General features: G+C 37.9%; 1 pseudogene; it reads left to right on the forward strand.

Moving 5' to 3' along the window:
- Positions 1-1235: 1235 nt before the first annotated feature.
- Positions 1236-12579, forward strand: part of LOC114206236 (dipeptidyl peptidase 1 pseudogene) — a 112095-nt pseudogene continuing 100751 nt past the window's right edge.

The raw sequence follows: 12579 nt of genomic DNA on the forward strand, positions 1-12579 counted from the left end.
AATGAGCATAGCACAGAGTAATCTTCTCTTTAGTGGGCTTGCTGATGAAAGCAGCTTATCTTCGAGCTTCAAAATACTTTCCTGAAAAGGTGTAAACAATTAAGTTAAATCAATAATTAAAACTGAATAATGACATATTAGGAAAGTTAGGTATGGAGTAGTTAGTACTTGGTTACGTGTGTGCAATGCAAAGGAGTTGAACTATGTATTTGCATTTGCCCCATTTGAAATTGTATAATTTGGAAGAAGGGAAACATTTCTTGACAAATCAGCTGGGTCACTGCCAGTTTTGAACAAAGAGAAGCTTTTGGCAGAATACTCTAAATCCCAAAGATCTTTGGGATTTATAAACCAGTTATAAATTCTCTGCTGAAGAATTTCACAAATACAGGGAACACGTTGATACTATTAATTAATGAGCAAAGCTTAAAAAAAAAAGGATTTCAAAAGGATGACACTCCTGAATATGAATATTGATGGTCTTATTTTAAGGTCAAAGAATATATATAACAAATATTAATGGATGCCACATTTTTTCAAAGAGACAAAATATCATTCTCAGAAGAGTTAGATTTTTAAAGAATTTTAATTATGGTGTTCTCTTTAATTCTCAACGAGTCCTATACCCTAAAAAATCTGAAACATCTGTTTGACTAGTAATTTCCGTTCAGTGACAGGGCGGTACCCACCAGCCAGACGCATGCTCTAGCACCATCTAGCTAGATTCCAAGGTAATTCATTACAACTCAGTTCCGCTTCTAGTCTGTAATTATTCCAAATTTTCTTTTCATCTTTTAATTATACTGTATTATTTAGATGTTTTTGTTTTCCATTTTCTTTAAACATAGCCCCCAGGGATTTTTTTTATCCTGATTTAAATAGTCTAATGTGGTAAATGGAGTCCCACTCCTATGAAGGGGTATTCATTAGTGATAAATTCCTGGCACATTACAAAAGCATTTGTTTCTATCATAAACATGAGGCTCTGATTAGGTTTGCATTTTTGGAAGGTTGTTCCATGAAGTTACTAAAATTCCAAAGTTAGTTGTCTCTACTCACACTTGAATTATTTTTTGACGGTCCAGACTGGGTTAAAGTAAGACTCTGGCTTCAGTAGTATGCCTTGCTCCAACAGGTCAACCTTGGCAGGCCTTGAGTCAGGCTGAGGAAGTAGGGAGAGAATGCAGTGAGAGAATAGGGGTGAAGGTGGCAGTGATCCACTGGAGAAGCGGAGGATGGCTTTAAAGAGGAGAGTCCGAAACAAAACCAAGAAACTTGAAAAGGAGGAAGTAGAAAGAGGAGATAGGAGACATGAAATAGAGAAATCAAACCGAGGGACAGACAGGGATCAGTCTGGGGTAAAGAAAGTATAAGAATAGAGGAAGTCCAACAAAGAATAAAAAAATAAAGAAAGAATAAAAGAAGAAAGCCGAGAATAGGGATTTGTTTTCACCTCCGCAGTTAGCAGTCTTATGTGATACCACCTATTTGAAAACCAGGGTCCGCAAACTGGAACCAAATCAACATTGTTGAAAGTTAACTAATCCACTAACATTCACTTTCTTGATCTTCACTTGATAGGCAGAAATTTACACGAGTTGACAGTACATTTTGAAATAAGCAACTTGTCTTTTTACCCCCTCCATCTTCAGAGTCCGTTTACTTCGACAAAAGAAACAAATAAAGAAAATTGAGATTGACTCTAGTAAGTACTTTACATATTACTAACTTTTCCTCATAGTCAGAGGTGCTGAGATGTTCACGGGTGCCCAAAAGGTGTTGAGAGATATTCAGAGCTTCCTCCATGAGAATAAATTGGTATTACTGTATAAAATCATATTTCAAATGACTTTTCTTACAGTTGACAATGAGTCAAATCATAATAGATGCATATACAAGGATTTTTGACAGTTCCTTAATGCAAAAGAATATGAACAGAGCAGATCTTTACAAGTATACTGAAAAGGGAAACATTATGTTAGAAACAGTGTTTAACCTATATCTTTGGTGTTTTTAGAGTTGCATAACAATGTGTTTTTTAAAATTAACATAGAGTGTTCTGTTAGTTTCAGGTGCACAATACAATGATTGAACAATTCCATACATTTCTTAGTGCTCATCAAGATAAGTGTACCCTTAATCCCCTTCACCTGTTTCACCCCCCCCCCCATCTCCGGCAAACACCAGTTTGTTCTCTGTATTTAAGAGTCTGTCTTTTGTTTATTTGTAATACTAATGGTTTTGTAAAAATTACTTACCATTTCTCGCTTAATGAATGTGTCACATGATTCTGCAGGACTTTATCTTTGCTCTTCCTCAGTGCTACTTGGTGTCTCTATGATTCTCAATCTCCCATTTGGTTTGCCCAACTCCAGCTTCTGTGCAGGAAACATTCTATCATGAATGCCATTTGTACTACCAGGAGACTTGTTACTAATCCTTGCTTGGTTATGAACTGATAATTAAGATATGAGCAGGTATTGGGTTAAGACTTACATCCCCATAAACGTTTTTCAGAAAGAGATCTATATCTATCTATCTATCTATCTATCTATCTATCTATCTATCTATCTATCTAATCATCTATATTTTAAATAATAAGATAGTTTGTTTTTTCTATTCTACAAGAGACCCAGAAGTGGGTCAAGCTCTAGAGCAGGTAATGCAATGGCTCATAGATGTCATCAAGGACTCAAGTTCTTTCTTTTTCTTTGATATCTTCAAAGTCACCTTCACCCTTAAGCTGACTTTTGTCATGGTCATAGATGGTGGCTGCAGATTCAAATCAACAATGCTCAGAGGAAGACAGACTCAAGACTTTTACATCCTATTTTTTTTTTTTTTAAGGTGAAGAAAGCTTTCTCAGCAGCCATCCAAGAGACTTTTTCTAATGCCTTCGTAAGGATTGGGTCACGTGTTTATTCCTAATCATGGAAAGGGGTGATTACAATGATGGGCTAAGAGTGGCTCTCAGTCTTGACTGTGTTTGAAAGTTGGGAAAACTACTGATACCTGGATCTGACTCCCAGAGATCCTAGGATGCGGCCTGGGGCACTGAGAGTTTTAATGGAAAGATATTTTGAAAGGGATTCTTAAAGGAAAGAAACCTTCAAGAGTTAAAGAAATAAAAAAGGTACAATAAGAGATGGAATACATATTTTTAGACGAAACTTCCCCAGTCACTACAGGGGTCTACTGTTAAGGCAGAAGAAAGGTCAGTCTCGAGAAATTTTAGCATCATCACCTTCAAGCCTTCACAGAGATTTGTCAATAAGGCTTGTGCCATGTGGCTGGGGAATTGCATAAATAGGAAATTATGGCCCCTTCAGGGTTTTGGCCTGGTGCTGTCTGACTCCTAGACATCTGACTGCATCTGTGAAGCCACAGAATGTCCTGTGTGCTTTTGTACACGTTGAACAGGTGAGTGCAGGCTGAAATCAGCTCTCCCTGCTGCTAGGTCCTTCACTCTGGCGCCAGGCTGCATCCCTTTGAGGTGCCTTGTGGGACATTGAGGCCTTTGTGGAGGGTGACAAATACAAACCTTTTCATCACGTCTCTCTATCGAGAATGATGAATTTTGCCTTGTTTATAACAACTGAAAGAAAAAATTAAAATAAAATGTAAAATATGTTACACTCTGTAGAGTCCTGCTTTATTTATTTAGTTTTTATTTTTTTTAAGGTTTTATTTATTTATTTGACAGAGAGAGAGAGAGTGCACGCGCCCAAGCAGGGGGAGCGGCAGGCAGAGGGAGAGGTAGAAGCAGGCTCCCTACGGAGCCCAGAGCCCGATGCCGGGCTCGATCCCAGGACCCTGGGATCATGACCTATGCCGAAGGCAAATGCTTAATAGACTGAGCCACCCAGGTGCCCCAAGTCCTGCTTTATTTAGATTCTGTTCTTAGGATACCTTTATATATACTGTTTGATGTGCTGTCCAAAACATGGAAAATTTTCTAATTTTCTATTCCAAAGACTCATAATAAGGTGATAGAGAATATTTCAGTGTTTTCTCATTGTAAAAATACTAGGTCAGGAGCAGTTCTGTGGGACTCTTTCCTGAATATCTAATCAAGATCTTTAGCTGTCTAGCTGCATATATTCATGATTCATTTACTGAAGTTTTAGAATAATGAGCCCTGACTTTTAAAAAATGAGCAGTTCTGAGTTGCTTCAACTGAACTCCTAAGGACAGATAGCCTCCCCAGAAAAGCAGAAACATAAGACCAGATGGTAGTTTTATTTCTAATCCAGAGCTTCCTAATAACCATTTTTTTTTTTTAAATTTCAGGAAAGACAACCCTTATGATTGTCTCAATTTCTTCACTGGTACAAGTAGCATTATAAAAAGTACTTCATTTTAATTCCTCTCCCTTCACAGCTGTGAACAGGCATTGCATCACACATTTTATAGGCATTATTTCATTAATTGTTCATAATGACCCAGCCAAGTTAGGCATTTTGTCCTTGTTGCAGATGAGGAAGTTAGAAAGTAACATGGTCAAGATCACACAGCCAGTAGTGGTAGAGCCGGGATTTGAATTCAAGATCTAACTTGGAAGCTAGTGCTGAGGTGGGTCTAACTTGGAAGATGCCCTCTCATTAGGTGATAAGTACACTAAACAAACGGATAGATGATTGAAGGGTAGGTGGATGGATGGATAGATAAATGTGTAAATTGTTGGCTTCCTCCAATATTGGATCACCTAATATTGGATTTGTTGTTTACTGACTATTTTTTAAAAACTTAACTTTAAAAATATATATTGGACCGGGGCATCTGGGTGATTCAGTTGATTAAGTGTCTGACTCTTGATTTTGGCTCAGGTCATGATCTCAGGGTCCTGGGATTGAGCCCAATGTCCAGCTCTGTGCTCAGTGGGATATCTGCTTGAGAATTCTCTCTTTCCCTCTCCCTCTGCCCCTCCCTCACCACACTCTCTCTCAAACAAATACATAAATAAATCTTTAAAGTATATATATCTATATATATACATGCATATATATGTATATATGCATGTATATATATAAGCCCTATCTATCTATATCTATATGTATATAGATATAGATAGGGCTTATGAAGGGATATAATTATTTCCAGCTAATAATAGCAACAACAATAATGACAGTCATTAGAATTAATTGTGCGCTTATTATGAGCAAGTTGTTCTGCTAGGCACCTACATAATGATGATGATGATAAAAAGAATAATAGTACTATCATTACCACTAGAAAGTAAGAGCAAAGAATAATTAAAATGCTTTTTAATCTAAAATGTCCCAGGTACTTTCCCAAGTACTTCACATGGATTATCTCAATCCTCTTGACAACCATAGGAGGTAGGTTCCATTATTCTTTCCATTTTTTCAGATGAGGAAATGGAGGTATGTAGATGTCAAGTACTTTTCTCAGGATCATCTAGTTGGTAAGTAGCAAAGCTGAAGTTTGAATCTAAGCCATTTGATTCTAAAGTCATGTATTTTACTACATGATGTGATGTGGTCATTCAAATAAAATAATATATGTGATATGGCCATTGAAATACAATAATGTTTCTTTAAAATCAGGGGTGCCTGGGTGGCTCAGTCATGAAGCGTCTGCCTTCGGCTCAGGTCATGGTCCCAGGGTCCTGGAATCGAGCCCCGCATCGGGCTCCCTGCTCAGCGGGAAGCCTGCTTCTCCCTCTCCCACTCTCCCTGCTTGTGTTCCCTCTCTCATTGTATCTCTCTCTGTCAAATAAATAAAAATCTTAAAAAAAAATAAAATAAAATCAGCTTGATCTCAGGGCACCCGTGTGGCTCACAGAGTCTGCTTGAGATTCTCATTCTCCCTCTGCCCCTCCCCACCTCAAATAAATAAATAAATCTTTAAAAAAAATCAGCTATGATCTCTTCCACTGAATTACATTTAAGAATAGGTTTTCTTGTGCTGGTAAGACTCTAGGTCAATATTATATAGCATATACGTATAAGGTTAAAGGGGCAAATTGCCTAAATTAGATTCTCTTAAAAGTCTCCTCTAAACAGAATACACTGTTTTCAATATTCTATGCCCTATGGACAGGTTCACATAAAGTAGTTTCATAAATACTGCTTTTTGGATTTCAGCAAATCTATTTTCAGTTTTAATGAAATTTTGAAGTTTTGACAATAAACTTATTAGAGCAGACCATAGAACCAGTCTTTCTTCAGAATCAATTAAAATTTAGGACAATACGTTTTATTATTATGTGAGACTGCCATCTTTAAATTTTAAAATTTGAATATTCCAATAAGTGGGCTTTAGACTTTATGGACTTATTGATTTGGAATGTCTGTAGAGTTTGTAAATGTGTGTAACATGTTTTTCTCACAGTTTGCTGCCGCTGATGAAAATGCAGTCGGTTTTTATACCTACTAATCTCCCATAAATGTGCAGGATGGGCCTAAAGTCAGCCTCTCTGACTTCAGAAAAAGACTACTCAGATGGTTCTCTTTGTTGGCAATGATGATTCTACTTAATTCAACGTGGAATTGTATGTGCTGTGTTCATTGTGTCAGGCTCTATAGGCCATGCAAAAATGCAAAGACTTAGCGCCTGTTCTTGAGTGGCTCAGGCTAGTGGCAAGGTGGAGCCTTCGTAAGCCACTAACGTTAGGCTGGTGATTATGCATCCAGTTAACAGTCAAGCAAGTGCTATAACAATATGTGGTTGAGAGAGTTCACTTCTGATTGAGAGGGATTCTGGGAGGTGTTTTAAGAGATGGAATTTGAATTGGATTTAAAAGTTATGCAAGACCTTAAGATTGGTGTATAGGAGGCAAGATCATTAGCAGGAGTATAGGCTTTGGAACTATATAGGCCAAGCTAAGAATAGTAGCCAAACTCTTTTCTCTGTTAATATTGGGTATGTCACCTCACCTTTCCCCACCTCAGTTTTCTCACACACAAAAAGAGGACAAACTATTTGCTTCATAGAGATTTTTTTTTCCCCTCCAAGGGCGTGGGGGGAGCGCACATGCACATGTGAGTGGGGGGGGGGCAGAAGGAGAGGGGGAGAGAGAGAGAATGTTAAGTAGGTTCATGCCCAGTGCAGGACTGGACTTGGGGCTAGATGGGGGGGGGGTGCTGGATGCAGGTGGGGGCGGCTGAATGGGGGCTTGATCTCACAACCCTGAAATCATGACCTGAGCGAGCTACCCAGGCACCCCTGCTTCATAGAATTTTTGTGAGGATTATATGAGAACTTAAAAACAATGCCTAACGTAGTACCTGAAATGTTATAGGTACTTGATAAACTGTGTGAGCTCACACAGACCACATGTACACACAAACACTCAAGAAATAATGTGCCCGTGTGAATACAGGTTGTCACATGTTCAGTATTTTATTGGAGAATTGCTAATTGATAGTTAGAATTAATGAGTTTTGTTTAACTTTTAGCTATTTCTGCTTGCCCCTTAAGTGATTCTTACAGAGTTTGCCAATCTCCCTTTGCTATTTGTAAGAGGAATCCTAGATTTTCCCGGAAATTAAAGTTTTCCAGGAAAAGAGGGAGTTCTGAGGTGAATATATGGAACGATGAACATCGGGCACAGTGCTTTTACAAATTTGGAGGCCTATTTCTTATGTAATAAAAAGCAGAAAGCAAAATCTATTTCTTTTAATAATGACTTACTCCTTTATGTGGGAGACAACTATTATTACTGAGAGAATGGAGCAACCATTGACCTGCGGATGATGGTGGTTACCTCATAGTACACAGAGTGGGCGACAAGTCCACTGGAAAACAGCCCACGGTGGAAGACATGATGACATAAAATGAAAATGCTTTCTTCTCTGAGTCTTCATCTGCAGATTAAAGGAGCCTTGCCTTTTACATTAAATGAGGACATCACAGAGGATGTCTGCCGGGAAATGAAGAGGTTTTGTTCTCTGAGTGGACCTAGTCAGAGGCTGGCTGGGGAGCACCGCCTCATCCATTTGAAAAACTAGAAATGTGGCATGGTGCCCAGAAATGAGGTTAGAGCCTTTGGATGTGGAGGAGAGGTTTTTCAAGATACTTTTTTTTTTTTTTCTGGTGTGATAGACTGACTCATGGAAAACAAATCAATTCCATAGGAATTTGCCCCTGAACCTAGGTTTTTTTAGTTGAGGAATCAATTCAGAGAAAAAATTGCTTATTTATTTTGTCTAAATGAACAATTTACCCTGAGTAATATTGGGTGACATGTAGGTTACTCATATTCCATTAATTATCTCTGTTTAAAAACACTACTATTATTCTGTATAAATTTCTTTCTTTTTTTAAAAAAATTTTATTTATTTGACAGAGAGAGAGAGGGAGAGCACAAGCAGGGGGAGTAGCAGAGAGAGAGGGAGAAGCAGGCTCCTCGCTGAGCAAGGAGCCCGATGCCGGGCTCGATCCCAGGATGCTGAGATCATGAACTGAGCCCAAAGCTGATGCTTAACCAACTGAACCACCCAGGTGCCCCTATTCTGTATAAATTTGAATAAAATATATATAACTTGAGGACCTCTTCCAAAGAATGCTTTTTGACAAGATGGAAATTGGGAATAATTATATTAAACATAACCTATCTTAAGAATATTCTATTAAGAATTCCTCTTTAAACATAATTATATTAATTAATATTATTCAAATAAATATTATTGCTAGTTAATATTAGTAATAGTCAATATTATTAATTCACTCCTATTTAATCATAATTACATTAATGATCCCTCAGTGACTGAATATTTTAAGTGGCATATACTTCATAGTATTTTACTTATAGGACATATTCAGATACCGACTGTAATATTTAATGGAGCAATTTTTTAAATATGCAATTTGTAAATTAGGAATTGCCTGTATTGTTTTAAAAGTAATTAAACTGAATGTGGAGTTTTCTTCAATAGTTGACATTGTGGGATTTTAAGTTTGTTATTATTGAGGGCTTCACATGAATGATTAGTGGCTAATAATATTTTTTAAATGTTAACATTAAAGAAAGAGGGACTAGAGTAGTCTTGGTGGAAATTCTTACCAACAGTTTGCTTTTAGATATGGATCTTGATTCTAAGACATATATTTTTTAGATAATATGGAATCTAAAAAGTGTTCTCAAAAAGTTTTTAAAATTTATTTAGAATGAAAATAAGGCATCTGTTATAAAATATTCTGATTCCAGGGTCAGTGAAGACATTTTTATTGGTTCTAGAATAAGGGTTTGTTTTTTAAATGACACTTTGGATAGTTATATATTGTGGTTTTTTTAGGTGGATCTGCTGTTAAAATGTTTGCCAATTTCTCCAAAAATGTAAAAGCTATTGGGGGCGCCTGGGTGGCTCAGTCGTTAAGCGTCTGCCTTCAGCTCAGGTCATGGTCCCAGGGTCCTGGGATCGAGCCCCGCATCGGGCTCCCTGCTCAGCGGGAAGCCAGCTTTTCCCTCTCCCACTCCCCCTGCCTGTGTTCCCTCTCTCGCTGTGTGTCTCTGTCAAATAAATAAGTAAAATCTTTTTTTTAAAAAACAGAGGCCATCCTTTTCTTGTTCTTCCAGTGTTTCCTCATTAAGAAAGATGTTGGCGTTAGGTCTGGGTTGACCTACAGCATTGTTATTATCAGTTGGGTTCTTTGCATTAGACAGTTAAAGGAAGATTGTTTCTCTACTCACACACTTCTGACACCAAATGTGTGGGGTTTTCACTCCAAGCAATTCCCCAATTCTCTGCAGACACCAACTGGGTGTTCCTACAATTTAATTCAATTCTGACACTAACTGCCTGGAGCTAAGGGAGACCCCTCAGTTTATGGGCTCTGTCCCGTAAGACTGCCTCCAACTTCAGATGCCAATTGCAAGTAACGGGTTCCTAGGTTACCTACACTTCTGTCCAACTTGATTACAAATTGGAGGTTCCCATTACTTCCTCTTCAGGTCAATAATTTATTATAATAGCTTACAGAACTCAGGGAAATACTTATTATTCCTGGTTTATTATAAAGATATAAAGAACACAAATGAACAGTCAAATGCAGAGGTGTACAAGGTGAGGTCTGAAGGGTTACAAGTGTAGGAGCTTCTGTCTCTGTGGAATTTGGGGTGTGCTACCTTCCTGGCATGTAGAGGTTTTCACCAACTTAGGAGTTCTCTGAACCCCCTTATTTAGGATTTTTATGAAGGTTCCATTACTTGGGTATGATTGATTAAACCCATTGGCCATTGGTGATTAACTCAATCCTCAGCCCCTCTCTCCTCCCTGGATGTTGGGGAATGGGGCTGAAACTTTCAACCCTCTAATCCTATGATTGGTTCCTCTGGTCATCTCATTTGCATACTCAGGTATGACTTTGAAAAGCGCTTATTATGAATAACAGAAGATGTTCCTTTAGCTCCTCCTACTCAGGAAATTACAAGGGCTTTAAAAGCTCTTGCCCCAGGAACTGAGTTAAAGAATAACCTATATTTCTTATTATATCACAATATCACAACAGTACAATCAAATTAAGTAATTAATGAGAGTTGAATGAAGAGAAGCCTTTTATAAAATGGTGGGCAGTATTAAGGGTACCCAAAAGGGATGGTGTCGTTTATGGAACTAACAGTAGTGAGGTGGCATGTCCCTCCTTAGGACTGAAGGGGAAGTAGGAAATAGAAGGTTCTGGGAATAGAGAGCTGTAGGCGAAAGCCTCCTGATAGAAACTGTAGCCTTCAGTAAGAAAGTCACTTTAGCCCTGCAATTTTCTCTAATTGGCTTAACCCAAACAGAAACCACACTTGTGTGGTTACTGCAGACCATACAAATCAGCCTGCCAGGACAGGGACCAGGATGGAGAAGAGGGAAACTGGATCTAGAGGGGCCAAACAGGGATGATCCAGCACACATACTAAGGAAGTGTCCACTGAATCCTTTTTAATTGAATGCTTTCAATTTAAGAATGGAATTGAATTTATTAAGTTACATTCAGTATCCATGGAGATGATCACAGGATTTCCTTTATAGACCATCAATTTAATAATAAGTTCTATTAAGATAATGTGTTAGATTTCTTAACATTGAGCCACCCCTTCATGCCTAAATCTAACTTTATGCCTAATGTTTTACCTCTTTTTAAACTTCATAAAATTTGAATAATAAAATATGTACAATAATGTGTCTGCTTCTTTTGTTTAATATTTTAAGATTCATCCATTTATGTGTAGATACGTATAGATATGTGTTTTATTTTGTGAATATTCTATCCATTCTACTGTTGAATATTCTAGTTTGGGCTATTGAAAATATTGCTGCTGAACTTGGGGCACCTGAGTGGCTCAGTCGGTTAAGCATCTGCCTTCAGCTCAGGTCATGATCCCAGGGTCCTGGGATCGAGCCCCACATTGGGCTCCCTGCTTGGCAGGAAGCCTGTTTCTCCCTCTCCCACTCCCCCCGCTTGTGTTCCTGCTCTCACTGCCTCTCTCTCTCTCTCTCTCTCTCTCTGTCAATTAGATAAATAAATAAAATCTTAAAAAAAATTGCTGCTGAACATGCTTATAAATGTCTTTTAATGTACATAGGTACACATTTCTATTTACCTAGGAATAAAATTGCTGGGCTGTTAGGAATGCTTATTTTAAGCGTTACTAGATACTACTACACAGTTTTCCAAAGTAATTGTATCGCTTTACACTCCCATCAGCAATGTACTAGATCCCTAATTGCTCCATATTCTTGCTAACTCCTTAATTTTAGCCATTCCAGTGGGTTTTGAATGGTAACTTAATGTGGTTTTACTTTCCCTCCTGTTTACACAGGTATCTTCTCATGTGTTTATTGGACATTCAGATATCCTCTTTTTTGAAGTGACTATTTAAGTTGTCAGCTAATTTTTCTATTGGATTTTTTTCTAATTTATTATGAGTTCTTTATATATTCTGGATATGAATCCTTTGTCATATTTTTTTGATTGTAGTCTCTCACATCTGAGTTTGTCCTTTTGCATTATTAGGATTTCTTTTGGCAAATAAAAAGTCTTAATTTTTATGTGGGCTGGTTAGTTAATGTTTTCCCACATGGCTACTGCCTTTTTTCCTGTTTATAGATTTCACTTATCCAAAGTTCCTGAAGATAAGAATTATTCTCTTTTCTTTTAAAACTGCCCAGTCCAATAACATAGTGACTATCTACATACAGCTATTTAAATTTAAATGTAAGTTATTTAAAGTTAGATTACATTAAATAAAAAATTCAGTCTCTCCACTGCTCTAATAACAGTTCAAGTGCTCAGTAACCACAGGTGGCTCAATGGCTACCCTGTTGGATACAGCAAATATAGAACATTTCCATTGTCACAAGTATTTCTATTGGACTGTGCCACGCAGAAAAGTGGGAAGGTGAAGAATTACGTCGGGACCATATTCCTATAGGAACTAGAACTCCTGGGGCGCCTAGGTGTCTCAGTTGGTTAAGCCTCTGCCTTTGGCTTAGGTTATGATCTCAAGGTCCTGGGATCGAGCCCCATATTGGGCTCCCTGCTCCGCGGGAAGCCTGCTTCTCTCTCTCCCTCTGCCTGCTGCAACCCCTGCTTGTGTTCTCTCTCATTCTGTCAAATAAATAAATA

Source organism: Eumetopias jubatus, unplaced genomic scaffold (assembly GCF_037043125.1).
Source record: "Eumetopias jubatus isolate StellerSeaLion01/CBP00866 unplaced genomic scaffold, mEumJub1_p1.0 scaffold_2, whole genome shotgun sequence".
Lineage (NCBI taxonomy): Eukaryota > Metazoa > Chordata > Mammalia > Carnivora > Otariidae > Eumetopias > Eumetopias jubatus.